We start from the raw sequence: 19,667 nt of genomic DNA, 5'->3' as shown, positions 1-19,667 counted from the left end.
GAAAACATTTGAACCTAACTCTCTCTCTCTCTCTCTCTCTCTCTCTCTCTCTCTATATATATATATATATATATATATATATATATATATATATATATATATATATATATATATATATATATATATATATATAGAGAGAGAGAGAGAGAGAGAGAGCTAGGTTCAAATGTTTTTAACAACTATTGTATGCCTAAATGCACCAATGAGAATTCAAGAAATAATAAATAATTAAATAAATCATTAAAGGGTATTTTGGACCTTTTGCACTTTTATTTAAGGAAATTATTTAATTGAAATCATTCAATTAAGGAAATAAACTAATCATTCAATTAAGGAATTAAACTAAATATATTTGACCTAGATATGTTTGCGGCCGAACACTTCATCATCGACATCAACACCATCACCATCACCGATTCTACTTCTTCTTCTACAATCGACGGATCCAAAAGGGAGCACATACTCTCGTCTCGCAATCGATGATGGATTCTGGGGTCGATGAGGCTGAAGAAGGGGATGTGGAAGGGCGGTGGCGCTGTTGTGGGGTCTATGAACACGAATGAGAAGCGAGGAGCAAACGGTTAGGAAATCCCAACGATTGCAGGTACTTGGATGGAGGTATCCTTCGGCATCCTCCTGTTCTTCTTTCTTTGGTCCGATAATCCAACAACTAGGGGATATAACTGGAAATTATTTACCTCAATCGAGATTGATTTTATCTCGATTTTTTTTTCAAGATCGAGATTGTGTTCATCATCTTATTAAATTCGATTTCTTCAATGGTTTATTTCTGTTCGATTGAAGAAATATTCTGATACAACTTGCACTTCACAGTCATAAGTTGGATTTTGTTTCGAAAAACTCAAAATTGGTGTTCATATTTCTAAATCGATAATGTAAATGTGTGTTTGTTTCTTGAATTCATGACTGGGAATGAATGTATATGTGTGTTAATGACTCAATCACAGCTATTGAATTCTGTATACAATCACAACTCTTGAATTATGTAATGTATTCTATTAGAATTTATTTTATATAAATGTATTCTGTTAGAATGTTTGAGAATAATTGTCAACAACAAGTACATTCTATCAGAATTTATAGTTTTTATTCTCTTAGAATGCATTGAATTTTTTAATTTTTGAATCTTGATTATATTTTCTTTGTGGATTTAGGTTTTGAAGAGGCTAACATTAATGTGGAGAAAGAAGAAAACACAGAGAATGAGAGTGTATTATACCAGAATGTGTTATGCTACAATGTATAAAATGTTGCTAAAAAATAATATTCTATCAGAATAGATGAGTGTTTTTGTTAGATTGTGATGTTTTTTTTTTCTTTTTTCTTTCAGAATGTTGTTATTATTCAATGAATCACAATCATACAATGTAATTATTTGGTATATTATTAGTTCAAGAATTGATTTTGTGTATTCTTTTTAGAATGTATTTACTAGTTTATGGTTGGCATTATGTCATTCTGACAGAATAAAATCGAAAAATATATTTACTAGTTTATGGTTAACATTCTAACATTCTGACAGAATAAAATCGAATTTTTAATTTTGAATTAATTTAAAATATTCAGATTTTTAAAAATAAAGGAATTAATTATCCCTAAAAATCCGAAAATTTCCTTTTTTAATATAGGTTAATTGACTAAAATGCCCTTATGTTGAAATTTGTGTGATTATATGGTATATGTTATCCTATTCTACTATCATAGACCCTCAGATCATGACCTTTGATTATATTCCATCCGATGGTCCAGATCTGTGCATTCTGGCACACAATAGTTACTAGAAACAATATAACCTAACCCTATATATATATATATATATATATATATATATATATATATATATATATATATATATACTAGTTTATAACCCGTGGGAATCACGGTTATACAATTAATTAAAATTTTAAAATAAAATCTAAAAATTATTAATCAATTATTTTAAATAAATTATTAATTAAAAGATTTTTTTAGTTATATAAATTTTAATCATTGATTTAAAAAAAATGTGAAATGATATCACTTTATAATTTGTGTTAAACTTGTTTTATTTTTTATTCTAATGTTATTAATTTAATGTAATCAGAGTGAGAAATTTAAAATTTAAAAATTAAAATGGAGAATCAATAGGTTTACAAATGTCATGTATTAATTAGGAGATATAATATGATGACACATGGCAAAAAGAGAATAAAATATGCATTAATTAAGATGGTTAATAAGATGACACATGTCAAGAGGAGAATAAAACTATTCTTTTATTAGATAGGGATATATATATATATATATATATATATATATATATATATATATATATATATATATATGTATATATATATATATATATATATATATATATATATATATATATATATATATATATATAGGCTTAGATTATTATATTCAAAGTAATATATTGTATGCATAAATGTGGGTTAATCATTTTACTTATTTTAAGAAAGTGATTAATACATATTATTGAATTAAATAAATGAAAAATACCATCTAATTTAACTAGAAGCGTATTAGTCAATTAATATAGATTTAATAAATGAAATTTGCATATTTTAAGGGATCAAAGATTCGAATAATTTTAAAAATCCGATTTTACGAATTATAAAGTTTTAATTTGGACATTCTGACAGAATATGTTTGAGCATGTTCAAAAATAAAAATATTCTTTAACCAAAAAATAATAAAAATATTCTTGAACATATTTGTTGATCATCACTTTAAAAATTTCTTGTAGAATAACAAAATTCTCAAACCATCAATTGAAGAATTAAATATATATATATATATATATATATATATATATATATATATATATATATATATATATATTAATTCTTATAGAATACATGTAACAATTGCTAAAAATTATATTTATTGTTAAAGAATAAAACTAAAAAAACTTTCAAATCTGGAAAAAAAACATCAAAATCTAACAAATACACTAATACATTCTAAACGAATAATGTTGCTAAGATGCGTCGTTCAAATTTTGTGGTCCGTTCTTCAGGCATCAGCTTCTGTGGAAACAAATCCAACGAATAAATTAGTGAAAAAATATGAATATTCCATTCCAACATAATTGGAATTCATGATTCAATTATGATAGAATTGAAATTTATTTACCAATAATTATATTAATTCGGGGAATTCTAGCAGAATATTTTCATGATTATCATAAAAAAAACATTCTTTTCTGATAGAATAATATAAACGAAGAAATACCATTCAGTTCAAGCATTTTAGCGAGTGCTTGGTGTGCATCAAAACAACTTTCAATTTCCTGTAAAAATTAGACAATCAGAACAAATTCTCAATTCACCAAAAATATTACACCTTGAAAGAATTAGACAAAAAACCTAAACGCATCCAAAATTTCTTTGATTTCTGTCAAACAATCAACCCAAACATCCATTATATATATTGAAATCAAATCAAATTAAAAAAAAAACATTTGAAGATTAAACTTCATTGGTCCGTTCAAAATCTATATGAAAACTTAGAAGAAGCATGTAAAAGACTTAGCATGGAAGTGGCTTATTAAAGTTCACTTAACTGGATCTAGAACATTAGGAGACAAAATAACAACTATCCACACAAAAACCAGTTTAAACATTTTCTAGCATGTCTACGTCAAAGCAATATAAGGGCATTCCCTAGGTACCAATGTTATAAAACAGGTATCACTTAAAATAGAAAAAAGAACTTCAATAATTAAGAGGTTAGTAAGATCAAGAAGACCTGTTCATAGCCACCAAGTCTAATCACTGATCTCCATAACCTGAAATAAACGAAGGTTAGAATAAAACTCAACAAGCATTGCATTATTAAGATCCCAAGTGGAAGGAAGGTCTCACTTGAGTCAATTTAGTGGCTCTCCATAAAACTTTAGAGGCTTGAACTCCAAACACCTCTCTTTATGAAAAATTTCAAGCTCCTTCATGAATGCCGCTTGGTCCTCTTCTGTACCAGATTCATCTTCAAGAGAAGAATTCGGATCCAAGAGGAATGACTTGTGGTTTTGTAGGGTCTTGAAATCAGTCCCCTCCTCCTCCTCTACAACGGCCAACGCCAGTTGTGGCCGCTCCACACCTGTGATGTTGTTTAATTCTGCCTCGTCATCTCATCAACACCACAACCAATCATCCCTCTTACTATCGACCGGTTACAAATCCAAGCCACCCTTTATCCTTTACCTGAATCTGCCAGAGTCAATGGCAAAGGAGTGTGTACGAGAGGGAGATGAGAGGGAAAATGTTGGGGGCGACGGTGAATAAAGAGAAGAGGGAAGAGACGGACGTGAGGATATATACTAGAAATTGGGTTTAAAACTGATATTCCTAAATTAAAGGGATATTAACTGATTTATATATTTACCATAATTAATTAAATGTAAGATTACATATTTACCCTTTTGAAATGATTAGCCTTTATTTATTCATACAATAACACAATAATTACTTTCAATACCTTGTCACACCCCAAAACCGGAACGGCGGAAACGTTCTGGGGTGGATGACGTCATGTCAAGTATCACAACACATGCATATAGTAATCAAAGTACAACAATACATTGCATTAATAGTAATAATGTTACATGGTTACATTACATAGTATCGAAGTAATACATTTAATATAATAAGTACAGCAAGGTAGTAAGCCATCTTCATCAACAGCTCCGGGGGATGTACCTGTCTAATTGCTGACCTGAGATTACAAGTTATTTGAAAAGCGAGTATCAGCATTTTTACAAATGCTGGTGAGTTCATAAGCATTTAGTGACACTTCATTCAAATAACTTAATAAAGTAATAGTTTAAGAGGTTTCAGAGTATTAGAGTCTTTTCCAGAAAATCCTATATTTTCTTTAAATAAAGCAGCCTTCTACCAAGACTGGTCAGTGATGTGTGGTAAAAAGTAGTTTTCCCTAAGTTGCTATCATTATCAAAATACTAAATTTGAATATTGAGGAAAGCAAACGACATCAGGGAATATCATACACCTCAGCAGTGAGGACTGCTGACTAAGGCAAGAACCATAGACTCCAGGGAGGTATCAATCAAATGATACGCCTGGTTCAGTCTAACTAAGGGGAGACACAGACCCCAGAAGGTACTAGGTGAAAGGTACAGCTAGTAAGGTCTAAAACAGTGAATATAGACCGAAGATGATACCAAATGAAAAGTACATCTCGCAAGGTCAAAACAAGGACTACAGACCCCAGACAGTATCAAATAAAGGATACAGCTAGCAAGGTCGAAACAAAGACTATAGACCCCAGACAGTATCAAATGAAAGATACAGCTAGCAAGGTCGAAACAGAGACTATAGACCCCAGACAGTATCAAATGAAAGATACAGCTAGCAAGGTCGAAACAGAGACTATAGACCCCAGACAGTATCAAATGAAAGATACAGCTAGCAAGGTCGAAACAGAGACTATAGACCCTAGACAGTATCAAATGAAAGATACAGCTAGCAAGGTCGAAACAGAGACTATAGACCCCAGACGGTATCAAATGAAAGATACAGCTAGCAAGGTCGAAACAGAGACTATAGACCTCAGACAGTATCAAATGAAAGATACAACTAGCAAGGTCGAAACAGAGACTATAGACCCCAGACAGTGTCAAATGAAAGATACAGCTAGCAAGGTCGAAATAGAGACTATAGACCCTAGACAGTATCAAATGAAAGATACAGCTAGCAAGGTCAAAATAGAGACTATAGACCCTAGACAGTATCAAATGAAAGATACAGCTAGCAAGGTCAAAACAGTGCGACTCTGAAAAGTGACATCAGCATACAGTGTAAATTGCTGACGAACTACCGTTACCTTAAAGCCATGAATTATAAGGCAACCCAGGATACTCGTAACCATACTGACTAGAGTTCCAGACGCCCTACGAGCATCTATATAATGTGACATTTGTCACCCCTTGGCTTGGTGGGCCGTGGACTGTAGCTAGCAGTCAGGGTGCGGGGTTGTCAATCCCGTATAGGCCTATACACATAATGTCCGCTCTCCCTACAGGAGACTCTGGTTACCAACTAGACGACGGAGAAGGCCGCGTCCCGAAGATGCATCCCAAATAGTGGGTTTCTAATGAAAGTGCTGGACTAGAGGTAGAGACTTCCCAATAGTGGGTTTCTAACGAAAGTATAAAATAGGGGTTGAGACTCTTAACTGAATTGACTGGAATAACCCATATGTCTAAGCTCGTAAACATAGTATATAACTAATGAATCAAACGACCTTCAGATGGATATCCGATCCCACCAGACCACATCTCAACGAAGAAAAGGAAATAGGGTGGACAAACCTTCCTAAGTCCTTCAACCATTATTTACATATGTCTACACAAGCACAGACATACATCTAACTATGCATGAGTGGGTATCAAGTGAAAGTGATTCTCGTGAAGTAGGAGTGTCTAATAAGTGAAGTAAGAGCAGCCGCAAGTGAAGTATAAATGTCGAATAAGTATAAGTGCATCGCGAAGTGGAGATGACAACAGGTGAAGTAAGAGCGTATCAAGTATAAGTGAAGTAAAGTCGATCTCAAGTATAAACGAAGTAGGCTCGTATCGCCAAGTAAGAAGGTGAATTAGTATAAGCGTCATCAGGTATAAGTGACTTCAGGTATAAGCGAAAGCATTACAGAGTAGGAGTATAAAATAAGTATAAGCGAAGCAACAGTAATTAACAATTAAAAGTATTCATGAAAACCTTTGAAAACCTTATTACTCAGGAAAATCGCATTTGTATTCTTTGATAAAATAAGTGTGAAAACCTTTAGAAATCTTTGGGAATCTTTTATAAATCATTTTGAAAATGAATTTTTGATAAGCAATATAAGTAAGAACTTGAACAATTTAAAAACCCTTTTTGAAAGCCATTTACAGTGTCCTACTCGGTAAAACAGTGTACAGTGGTAAAATCTTGTGCATGCGGGTTATCAATCACATGTGATTGATACGATAACTGGCATGTTTAACTTGTAATCCCCCCCCCCCTATAAAACATTTAAAAGCATTTAAAAGGTTCATTCAGGGGTATGAACTCACCTGGTGTAAGTAGGTCCGACGGTAGTGCCGTTTAGGCGTTCGGGGTCACGCAAGGACTTGAACACACACAAGGACCTATTTTAACATATGATAACATATGTTCACATACAATTAGCATATAATATACTAATTAAACAATTATACACACTCAAAGGAGTGGAAAACACTTTTGGTTGAGTGTTTGGGGTCCCGGGTAGCGTTTAAGGGTGCTAAGGGTCTCCTATCAGCTGTGGGACTTTGCTATACTCAAGTATCAAGGGTGTAAAGGGGTTTAAAGCATCAATATGGACCAAACAAGGAGTTTACGGCCCAACCTAAGGGAGTTTACAGCCATAAACTCCCAAGGTCATAATCCTTGGTGTTTGATGCTTCTAGCTTGTTCCTTGATTTATTCTAAACACTTTTCTCAAAAGGCATGAGTGGAATTGAGGCCCCTAAGGGTATTTTATAGGAGTTTACGGCCTAAGAACTCTCCCAAGGGATTTTACGGCCGTAAACTCTCACCCTTAGTGATTTGTGAAGTTTCAAGCCTCTAATGCCTTTCTACAATTTTCTTATGAAGTTGGATGCTATTTTGGGTGGTTAAAACCAACCTTTGAGGGGGTTTTGGGGAGTTTACGGCCTAGATAAATGCTTGGGCCGTAAAATCCAAGAAATCCCTCATTTTCCTTGGGTTTAAGTCCTTAGATCCCCTCCTAGTGTTTTATGGTATATGTCTAAGGCCATTAGGGGGCAAAATCACACTTTTGGGCATGATTTAGGGAGTTTACGGCCTTGACCATTTATGGGCCGTAAAATCCTTTCATTAATTCATTTTGGAGTGTTCAAGTGTCCTAAACTCAAAGGAATAAGTCCCTAAATTATGTAATAAGCCCTAGGATGAGTTTGGTGCACATTTGGGACCATGACTTGTGGAGTTTACGGCCTAAGCATGTGCTTGGGCCGTAAACTCTTCTTTGAGTCCTAAATCCATGCATTTTAGTGTTTAAACACCCCTAGGCTATATCCCCTAATAGTTTCTAAGCTTATGGTCAAGTTTAAAGGCATATTTAGCACCTTTTTAGGGGTTTACGGCCCTAGAATGATCCTGGGCCGTAAACTCCTTATCCTATGCCTTCTTGGATGGTTTTTGGGCTTTAAACATAAATCAATACGCTTAGAATAAGCTAGGGTAAGCGGACTTACAATTTGGAAGCGTTTGGTTGCGAATTCGGGGCGAAAACGGGTCTAGAGAGAGAGTATAGAGAGAGAGTGTAAAAAGTCTCCAATGGACTCCACTCACCCATATATAGGTTTCACAGTCGGGGCTCAGTGGAATTTTACCCGATACTGCCGTTAAACGGGGCTTTTGGTCGCACCCGATTTAGTGGTCGTAATAATAAAACTTGACATTTTCTAAATGAATGAAAATGTGTGTCCTGTGTTTTTATTTCCTTTTATCACGACTTAACGGCATGTTAAAGGTAATCAAATGGAAATGTTTATTAAACTGACGCCCTCTAATTAACGAAACTTTTATACAGTGGCATATTCCGTTAACGGTAATGGGGAAATGTAACGGGACAACTTGGGTTGTCACATACCTGAACCGAGCTCTCTTTCTCTCTCTCTCTCTCTCTCTCTCTCTATATATATATATATATATATATATATATATATATATATATCTTTACTATATTATTAAGGATATTGCCCACCTCTTGAAAATTAAGAGGTACAACATATCTTACCTCATGTACAATGACATTAAGCAATATACGTATTATACTACACGCTACACAAGGATCATATACTACACCGTACAATGACCTTACCTAATCTCCTAACCACAACCATCTAACCTATTCACATCGACATGCCCCTTTCCAACTTCATACGGAGGCGCTGATGAACAGATCCGGAGATGGTCATGAAGACAGATTAATGATACTCAGCATCTTCGATCCTCAATCCGATCATCAGCCTTCAAGCAGTCGAGGTCTTAACATGGCAGATCTCCAGTGTTTCCAATATAAACCCTTTCCCCGCCTTCGATTTTCACCCTAACAGACGTCTTAGCATCTTCGATCCTCAAAAACTCTAAAGATCTACCATCTAACCTATTCACATCGACACCACCAAAGTTGCCCCTTTCCCCGCCTTCGATTTTCACCCTAATACGCTCTCAGGTCTCAGCTATCAAAGCTCCCGAACACAGAGGAGAGGAGGACGCCACTGCTGACGACGAATCAGCTCTCAACATCTTCAAAGGTCTCAGCATCTTCGATCCTGAAAAACCCTAAAGATCTGCGTCAATCATCATTCCCTTTCTCTCCGGGTACTTTTTTTCCAATAATTTTTCCATTTTATGCCTTTTTTTGTTAATTTTTGATCTTGTCCGATTGCAGTTGAAGCAGCAGTTTGATTCTTTGGAATCCTGTGTCTCAAATCTCGAATTCCTGTAAATCAGTTAGATCTACTGAAAGCTCAAATGGAGGTATAGAAGAACTTGTATCTGTATTAACATAAAATATAATCTAAATCAACCAATCTAATGTAGTATTTTGGAACTTTTTATTTTTGGTTTTCCAGGATCATCCCGAAGGATTGAGAATTTGCTTGATCTTGATCCAGTGAACAATGGCAATCTTCGATCCTGAAAAACCCTAAAGATCCGCGTCAATCGTCACTCTCTTTCTATCCAGGTACTTTTTTTCCAATAAATTTTCCATTTTATGCCTTTTTTTGTTAATTTTTGATGAACAATTTACAAAATAAAGCCCTAATCCTATTGCATTACTGAATTCCTGTAAATCAAAGAAGCAAATATCTTTTAGGGCCACCAACTTGCAAGTCACTTGAGTTTCGTGGGTCAATGGTTCAAGGAGGACAGTTGACCTTCATTGCATCTTATAGCGGAGGGTAAGTCATCATTTATATGCTCATTAAAAAATCAAATATATGACACACATCTACCTTGTTGTGCTGTTTTAACGTTTGTTTATTTGATTCTTTTCAGGCAGAAAGGAGCTTGCTTCTTTGAATGGTTTAGAGTGAATGATAATGGTAGCAAGGAGAAACTATTTTCTTAAGATAAGTTTTTGCCTAATATATCTTATCACTTACATCCACAGTTAGCTTGCTAAACAAGCGTTGTGCATACATTGTTAGCAGATCATTTGGATTTGACTCTAGAGGAGTAGGAACATGTGTAGAGCTTGTTTATACACCTGTACCAGGTACTAATTTTGTATTTTTCAGGGTTTATTTTATATATTTTTCTTAAAATACAATTTTTTTAAAAGAAGGGTAGCTTACTTTTCTCCTTTGCCATTTATACTCTTCTTGTTTATTTATACCCTGGTTCAGGCACTGGCATTTATATGTGTATTGTTTCTATTTATGCCTCCTTAGTTTAATTTATTGTTGATATGGTTTTTTTTGTTTTCTTGGATTACGATTTTGCATCTTCATGGACTGTATGGTTTATCATTTGGGTGTTGTCTCATAATCCCATGGTACTACATCACCATCATCTTCATCATCATATGATGTTTCTTTTTTGTCTCTCTATTTTATCTTTTTCTTAATGTAAAATTCAGTTCAGTCGTGTATTTGATTCATTATATAACCTGAAACAGCCTGTGATGCCGACAATGGAATTGGATTCGGAAGCGTTTGTGGAGGTGGATCCGAGCGGCAGGTATGGACGCTACAGGTTTTGATGCAGGCCTTGAAGAAGTGGTCATGGAAAATATTAAAAGGCTTAGATTATCAATGATGGGTTTGAGCCATAAGAAATTCCTATGTGCACATACAAACCCTAATGCTTGGATCTAGGTTTCTCTAATTGAACATGCAATGTATCCAAGACTTTGATTGATAGATCTAATGAAAACATTCATATCATAACACATGAAATCAGATCTGAAAGATTACCTTGAATTGCTTGCTTGAATCTTCTTGTCCTTGGAGCTTAGAGTCACAAATGTCACTCCTCTAATGGCTTACAAACACCAACTTAGCAAGAGGATGATTAGAGAGAGAGAGGAGGGTGAGAAAAGTCGGCCAGGGTTTCTCCAATACCAAGGGGTGCCAATTTTCTTAGCCCTAAGGGTCTATTTATACTAGTGAGCCTCCTAGGGTTTCACCCTTAAACCCTAATTGGATAACTTAAGCCCTAAGCAATCCAATCTCCTTATTGATAAGCCTTGGACGATTTCTAGGTCCTTCCAAACCCTAAAACCGTCCACCCCTTATCCATTAAGGATCACTGCTCAAAATACAACTATCATATAATTGACAGTATATGCCCCTTTATTCAATTAATCTCTTTAAGTCACCAAATTAATTCCTAATTAATTTATGACTTATATTAATCAAATAACAATATTATTATTCCTTATATTATTCTCATAATATATTAATAATATTTCTTCTCTCATTATAAATCATCCTGTCAAGTTGCTATGGTGAAGGCAACCTAAAAGGATCATGCACAACCGTGTCAAATACTTGTCAAATATAGTTGTAGCCTTAGACACTATTCCAACAGTCTCCCACTTGGATAAGTCTAGTAACTATATATACAAGCATAATCCGATTAGCAATCGTGGCTCTCAAAGACGCTGTCAAACTCTGATCTTATCAGTCCTGTCCTTTAGATAAGGGATCGTACAGTCCTCTGTTTAGATATCATGCGGACAATTCTATGGGACCATTTGTCCAGCAGTTGGTTTCTCGATCTCAGATTTATTTGACATAGAACTTAATCGAACACATCAATTTAGTTCTGACCGGGCCCGGCACATAAGTCAAATCAAATCATCGAGCGGCCGAGATATCGCTTTTACCTTCTTAGGATAAAAGTAATAGATAAACTTTGACTTATATGCATTTACTTATTCATTAACCAATTATACACAATAATGTGTTTTATAACATCAATTTACTGATGCGGTTTCGCATTATCAATGTACAACCAATCAACAAATAACAAATCATATATCTAGGTTTTAAGACCATATGATATTATCGTCTTGCGATCAACCTTTTCGTCACATTCCATAAGGTGATTCCAGCAAGCGCGGGTTTGTTCCAATGCTCAAACCTAGTTCATAAGCACTCATGAACGTTGCAGCAAACTTTTGCTATGTCTAATACCATTTAGACAATCTACACACCAATTCATGACAATCTTCATTCATACCTACTTCCAACATATGAACGATTGTGGATTATTTGAATAATTCGATTATTCTAAATAAACTCAATTATTCTGGAAGTCAAAACATGCAAAGTGAAACAATAGTTAAACAATTAACATAAGACAGTAGCTTTACTTATAAATAATACTCATTTATTTAATCATCAAATGTCAATTACATTTATCTATTACAAGTTTCTTAAATTATCTAATCTAATCTAATATCATCTCTCAGTCCAATACTCCTAGCATGCTGCAAATGCTAAACCTTACTCAGTCCCTTCGTAAGCGGATCTACTGGGTTATCTTCTGATGATATCCTCCTAACCACGAGGTGTCCTTCTTCTACACGATGTCTAATGAAATGATATTTTTTGTCGATATGACAAGATCTGCCATGATCCCTTGGTTCCTTGGTCAAGGCAACCGCTCCTTCATTATAACAGAAAATTTCCATAGGCTCCTTTATGGAAGGCACAACTCCAAGATCACCAATGAAGTTCTTCAACCATATTGCCTCCTTCGACGCTTCGCTCGCTGCAATGTACTCTGATTCGCACGTTGAATCAGCTACGGTTTCCTGCTTGGAACTCTTCCAAGTTACAGTTCCTCCATTAAGGGTAAAGACCCAGCCCGACTGCGAACGGTAGTTGTCCCTGTCGGTCTGAAAGCTGGTGTCACTGTACCCTCGCACCTTCAAGTCATCACTCCCCCCGAGGACTAAAAACCATTCCTTGGTCCTCTGAAGGTACTTAAGGATATTCTTGACCGCAATCCAATGGGCTCTGCCAGGGTTCCCTTGATATCTACTAACCATGCTCAAAGCAAAGGCTACATCAGGGTGAGTACAAGTCATAGCATACATGATTGAGCCAACTGCGGAAGCGTATGGTACTCGACTCATTTATGCTCTTTCGGCTTTGGTACTCGGACTTTGAGTCTTACTCAACTTGGCATTACTTTGTATCGGTAGTTCTCCCTTCTTTGAGTTTTCCATACTAAAACTTTTTAGTACCTTATCCAAGTAAGTATTCTGACTAAGTCCTATTAGTCTCTTACTTCGTTCTCTCACTATCCTTATTCCCAAAATATAGGAAGCCTCTCCGAGGTCCTTCATAGCGAAGAACTTCCCGAGCCAAGACTTAACCTCCTACAGTGTCGGGACGTCGTTTCCTATGAGTAGTATGTCATCGACATATAGAACGAGGAAGCTGACTATACTCCCACTGGCTTTGACATATACACATGATTCATCTTCGCTTCGTACAAATCCAAACTCTTTGACTTTCTCATCGAAGCAAAGATTTCATCTGCGAGACGCTTGCTTAAGTCCATAAATGGACTTCTCAAGCTTACACACTCTATTTGGATGCTTCGGATCAACAAAACCCTCTGGCTGAGCCATGTAAACATCCTCAGCCAACTTCCCATTAAGGAAAGCAGTCTTGACATCCATTTGCCAAATCTCATAATCATGAAATGCGGCAATAGCTAGCATCACTCTAATAGACTTTATCTTCGCAATTGGTGATAAGGTCTCATCATAGTCAACTCCGGGAGTTTAAGTAAAGCCCTTCGCAACTAATCGCGCCTTATATGTGTGTACATTTCCATCCACGTCGGTCTTCTTCTTGAAGATCCATTTGCACCCAACGGTCTTACGTCCGGGCACATTATCAACCAAATTCCAAACTTGGTTGTCATACATGGATTGGATCTCGCTGTCCATTGCCTCTTTCCATTTTGCAGACTCTGGGCCTGCCATGGCTTCCTTATAGCTATTAGGTTCATCTAGATTTATTAGTGTACCATCACTAATATACATGTCCCTTTGGTAGTAATATGAAAGCCATAAAACTAGGGTTGAACTCTAACTCTTTCGGAACGTCTAAGAGGTAAGGACTCGTCAATTGGTTCAACCGGAGTTTCCTCCTCGGGTTGAGCGCCAGTGGTAGAGGTTCCTTCATCAATCGATTCTTGAATCTCTTCAAGCTCGATTTGCCTCCCACTGTCTCCTTGGCTTATGAGTTCTCGCTCTCGGAAAACGCCTCTCCTCGCAACGAAGACAACATTGTCATTCGGTCTATAGAAGAGATATCCAAAGGATTTATGCGGGTAGCCGATGAAAATACATCGCTCACTACGAGGTTCGAGCTTGTCGTGAGTATCTCGTCTTACGAAAGCATCGCAACCCCAAACCTTGATATGTGCTAACGAGGGAGCTTTCCTTGTCCACATTTCGTGAGGTGTTTTGGCAACCTTCTTAGTAGGGATTCGGTTAAGGATATGGGCGGCAGTCTCTAAGGCATACCCCCAGAATGAGATAGATAGTGAAGAATGACTCATCATAGAACGAACCATGTCTAACAAGGTTCGATTACGCCTTTCTGCCACACCATTCAACTGCGGTGTCCTAGGTGGCGTCAATTGCGAAACTATTCCACATTCTTTGAGATAGTCGTGGAATTCAAGACTTAGGTACTCTCCTCCTCGATCGGATCGAAGCATCTTGATTTTCCTGCCCAATTGATTCTCCACTTCATTTTTGAATTCTTTGAACTTTTCAAACGTTTCTGACTTTTGCTTGATTAAATAAATATACCGATATCTACTATAGTCATCGGTAAAAGTCACATAGAAGCGGCTCCCATCCTTTGTGGTTGATCTAAAGGGTCCACATACATCGGTATGTATGAGGTCCAATAAAACCTCACCCCTTTCACATGGCTAATGAAGGGTGACTTGGTCATCTTTCCAAGTAAACAAGATTCGCATGTGTCATCTTCCCTAAGGTCGAATGACTCCAACACTCCATCCTTTTGGAGTTGGGCTATGCGCTTCTTGTTGACATGTCCAAGACGACAATGCCACATGGATGCTCTATCCATACTATTGGAAGAATCCATGCATAAAACATCATTTCCTAGGTTATTTACAATCATAACAGTTTCATAAATTCCATTACATGGCATTGCTTCAAAATATAAGACACCATTTAGATAAGCATAAATTGAACCATTCTCATTATTAAAAGAAAATCTAAATCCTTGTCTAAACAAACCATGAAACGAAATGATGTTTCTTTCCATTTCTGGCGAGTAGCAACAATTATTCAAATCTAAACTTAATCCATTACTAAGCACAAGAGAATACATTCCAATCTTGGTCATAGGCGACGATCTTCTATTCCCCATGATTAGATTTATTCTTCCACGCTCCACATCCCTATTTCTTCTTAGTCCCTGCAATTCAGAACAAATGTGGTAACCACACCCGGTATCGAGGACCCAAGAAATAGCATGAGATGAATCCTTAGATTTAATTGTGTAAATACCTGCGAAAGATGGCTTGATCTTTCCTTCCCTGATAGCTTGCAGGTATTCTGGGCAGCTTCTCTTCCAATGCCCTTTTTTGTGGCAATGGTGGCACTCTGCCTCCTTTGGGTTAGGGTTAGGCTTAGCAGGATCAACTTTGGTCCCACTAGAAGAGGAACCATCTCAGGACTTTCCCTTGCGGTGGCTCTTAGACGGAGCCTTCCTCTTCTTGCCCCTTCCCTGCCCAATAGCCAAAACAGGAGCAGCGGGTGGATTGGGAGTGGGTGCAACAGACTTGTCCTTGAGGTTTCTCTCAGCAACCCTTAGGAGACCTTGGAGCTTACTTAGGGTGACCTCTTCCTTGTTCATGTGGTAGGTCATCCTAAATTGATTGTAACACGGAGACAAGGAATGAAGCACCATGTCGATAGCCAAATCTTCCCCAAACTCGACATTCAACTTGCGAAGATGATCGACATACCTTTGCATCTTTTGCAAGTGTACGGTTAGAGATTCTCCATGTCCCATTTTATCGGAGATCATGTTAGTGAAGATCTCATAACGTTCCTGCCTCGCGTTTTGATGGTATCTCTCCAATAAGTCTTGATGCATTTCGTACGGATACATGTCCTCATAAGACTTTTGGAATTCGGCGTTCATTGTGGCTATCATGATGCAATGAACCTTCGTCGCATCACATTCATGAGTCTCAAAAGCAGTCATTTCAGCCGGAGTAGCGATTTCTGGATTGATCTTCTCGAGCTTCTCGTCAAGGACATACTCCTTGTCCTCGTAGCGAGCAATCGTGCGAATGCATCTTATCCATTCGCTAAAGTTCGTTCCATCGAAGGTCACCTTTTGGCAAAGGCTCATCAATGTGAATGAACTGGTAGCAGCGTTGTTCGCGTTTGACATCTACAAATAGAAAGGACAAAGATTGATTAGAATTTAAAATCCCTAATTATCACCCAATATGAAAAATTAGGGCTAGGATCCAACAACATTTTTTACATATTAGAAAAGGGATGTTGTAATCCAACATGCAAACAATTTGAAGGTAAGTGAATGACGATTCACTAATTCTCCACCATGAAAACATAACCTTAAGTTCTAAATGTATTGAGAATTCCTAGTTTTCGATGAGATTCATTGAACTTTTCAATGGCATGTTTAAATCTTGATATGCCCCTCTTGTTTGTGACTGGGATACCGAGGATCACAAAGTGGGTGTGAATAACCATGCAAATCTACACGGTGCCTACATTGTAACAATCACCTATTCGATGTGCCGGTAAACCACACACGCTCCATCGAACTATGATAAACAATGAATCACCCTTTGCCACCTATGCTTAGAACCAATTAGTGTGTCGGTAAACCACACACGCTCCACTAACTTCTTGGCAAGGGTGCAAAGTGTAATTTCAGGGGATTGCATCAATTCACTTTTCCTAAAGTAACTAGGATTGGGAATTTGAAAAACATGTAGTTACTTTGTATTTAATATTATACTTTTAATGAGGAGATAGAGTTGCCCTATCCTACCCGTTCGGCTAACGACCCTCCACCGATCAAGCAAGCAGTCGGTGTGAGTATACACCCATTAAGCGCCATTTTATAGGCCACAACCTTATACCCACCTTATAGACCGGCTTCGTAAATGAGGCCTACTAACGGTAAGACTAGCATTTTAATTATACATACATATATATATATATATATATATATGTATATTTATATATATATATATATATGTGTATATATATATATATATATATATATATATATATATTAATCCTGTAATATTATATTAGTATATGATTGAATTTTAAACTTGTAAAATTCTAGGGTTTGAAATTTAAATTGTCTAAATTAAACTTTTAATCACAAAACATAAATTTCAAAACTTGAGGACAAGTTTTAAACTTTTCAAAACATAAGGGATCAAATAACAAATAATTTAAATTAACCATTTAATCACATAATTATCCATATTTGATTTATTTAATGTCTCTTGCAAAACAATTTACCAATTTAATTAAAATAATCAATCAATTATCACATAAGGAAATTATTATTCAATTTATTAGTAAATATCTTGAATTAGGTCAAGGATATACTCAAATATATGTTAAAATCGGATTTATATTGACCCGTTAAGATAAAGGCAAGTTTCCATAAGATAAACAACAAGAAATCCCGAAACTAGCTCCTTTTGACGCTCGAACTCGCCGAGTACCACAATGTACTCACCGAGTTGAGGCCTACTCGCCGAGTACACTATGGTACTCGCCGAGTTCATCAGGCAGAAGGACAAAAACGATTTTGCAATCAACAATCAAGCAACCAATGCATCAATTCAATAGAAACCAATCAAGGCTCTGATACCACTGATGGGTTTGAGCCATAAGAACATTCCTATGTGCACATACAAACCCTAATGCTTGGATCTAGGTTTCTCTAATTGAACATGCAATGTATCCAAGACTTTGATTGATAGATCTAATGAAAACATTCATATCATAACAAATGAAATCAGATCTGAAAGATTACCTTGAATTGCTTGCTTGAATCTTCTTGTCCTTGGAGCTTAGAGTCACAAATGTCACTCCTCTAATGGCTTACAAACACCAACTTAGCAAGAGGATGATTAGAGAGAGGGGGGAGGGTGAGAAAAGTCGGCCAGGGTTTCTCCAATACCAAGGGGTGCCGATTTTCTTAGCCATGAGGGTCTATTTATACTAGTGAGCCTCCTAGGGTTCCACCCTTAAACCCTAATTGGATAACTTAGGCCCTAAGCAATCCAATCTCCTTATTGATAAGCCTTGGACGATTTCTAGGTCCTTCCAAACCCTAAAACCGTCCACCCCTTATCCATTAAGGATCACTGCTCAAAATACAACTATCATACAATTGACAGTATATGCCCCTTTATTCAGTTAATCTCTTTAAGTCACCAAATTAATTCCTAATTAATTTATGACTTATATTAATCAAATAACAATATTATTATTCCTTATATTATTCTCATAATATATTAATAATATTTCTTCTCTCATTATAAATCATCATATCAAGTTGCTATGGTGAAGGCAACCCAAAAGGACCATGCACAACCGGGTCAAATACTTGCCAAATATAGTTGCAGCCTTAGACACTATTCCAACAATGTCTTCATCAATGGCAATATCGGCGAGGTACAAATATTGATCCAGTAAAGGATTGGTTTTAAACATTTTTAATAATAAATATATAATTAATTAACGAATAGATATATACGTATTAGGTAAAAGAAGGCGATTTGGGTTTGGCTGCAATAGTTGGTAAGAGCCATTGTGCACATTCAATACTTGGGACATCTGAGTTCATGGTTCCTGAGCTGTACGAGGAGGATTACATGGAGCTGGTTGATTTGGGTTTGAGATGGTGACTCTTAAACTGCCTTACAGCGAATGTGATAATATTGCCAGAATTTACAAGAAGGTGACATCGAGTGTATGCCCTTCATGGAGGCTTTGAGGCAACTATTTTTCTCTACAGGTAAGTTTACCATTACCATACAATGCATCAAAAGTGGGAGTGCAGATCCCATAATTAACAACCAAGGCAACCGATACCCTGCCCCTGTTAATCCTAATTCTAAATAGGTAAATTTTACTTTTATCGTTTTTGATCATGAGTTGTCAAGGATCTTTGAGGCTATTTTTTTCTACAAATTAATTAGATTCACTTTGCTCATGAGTGTTGTCTACCTAAACAGGTGACTCATAGGGTGATGATAGCTGGAAGTTGGAGGCATTGGAATTGGAGATCGGAAGGTGACCTAATGTTGAATGGAGCATTTTTTGTCCCATCTGGGAAAGGAGCTGGAGCCAGTTACGCACGTGTGAAGAAAGGCATGAAGTGTTTTCATCTTTTCATTTTCCAGGTTCAGTTTTATTTTTCATTTTGTTGCAGGTGTGTTTTAGTCTTTTCATTTTCCATGCTTTGGATGTAACCTATAATGAATCTTTTGATTTAAACTTTCCGGTGCTCAGAATTCGATTCATTTGATGAATCCTTATATATTTGA

This window comes from Lactuca serriola, chromosome 6, assembly GCF_051521515.1.
Source record: "Lactuca serriola cultivar US96UC23 chromosome 6, Lser_US96UC23_V15, whole genome shotgun sequence".
In the NCBI taxonomy this organism is placed as follows: domain Eukaryota; kingdom Viridiplantae; phylum Streptophyta; class Magnoliopsida; order Asterales; family Asteraceae; genus Lactuca; species Lactuca serriola.
This window is presented reverse-complemented; position numbering follows the sequence as displayed.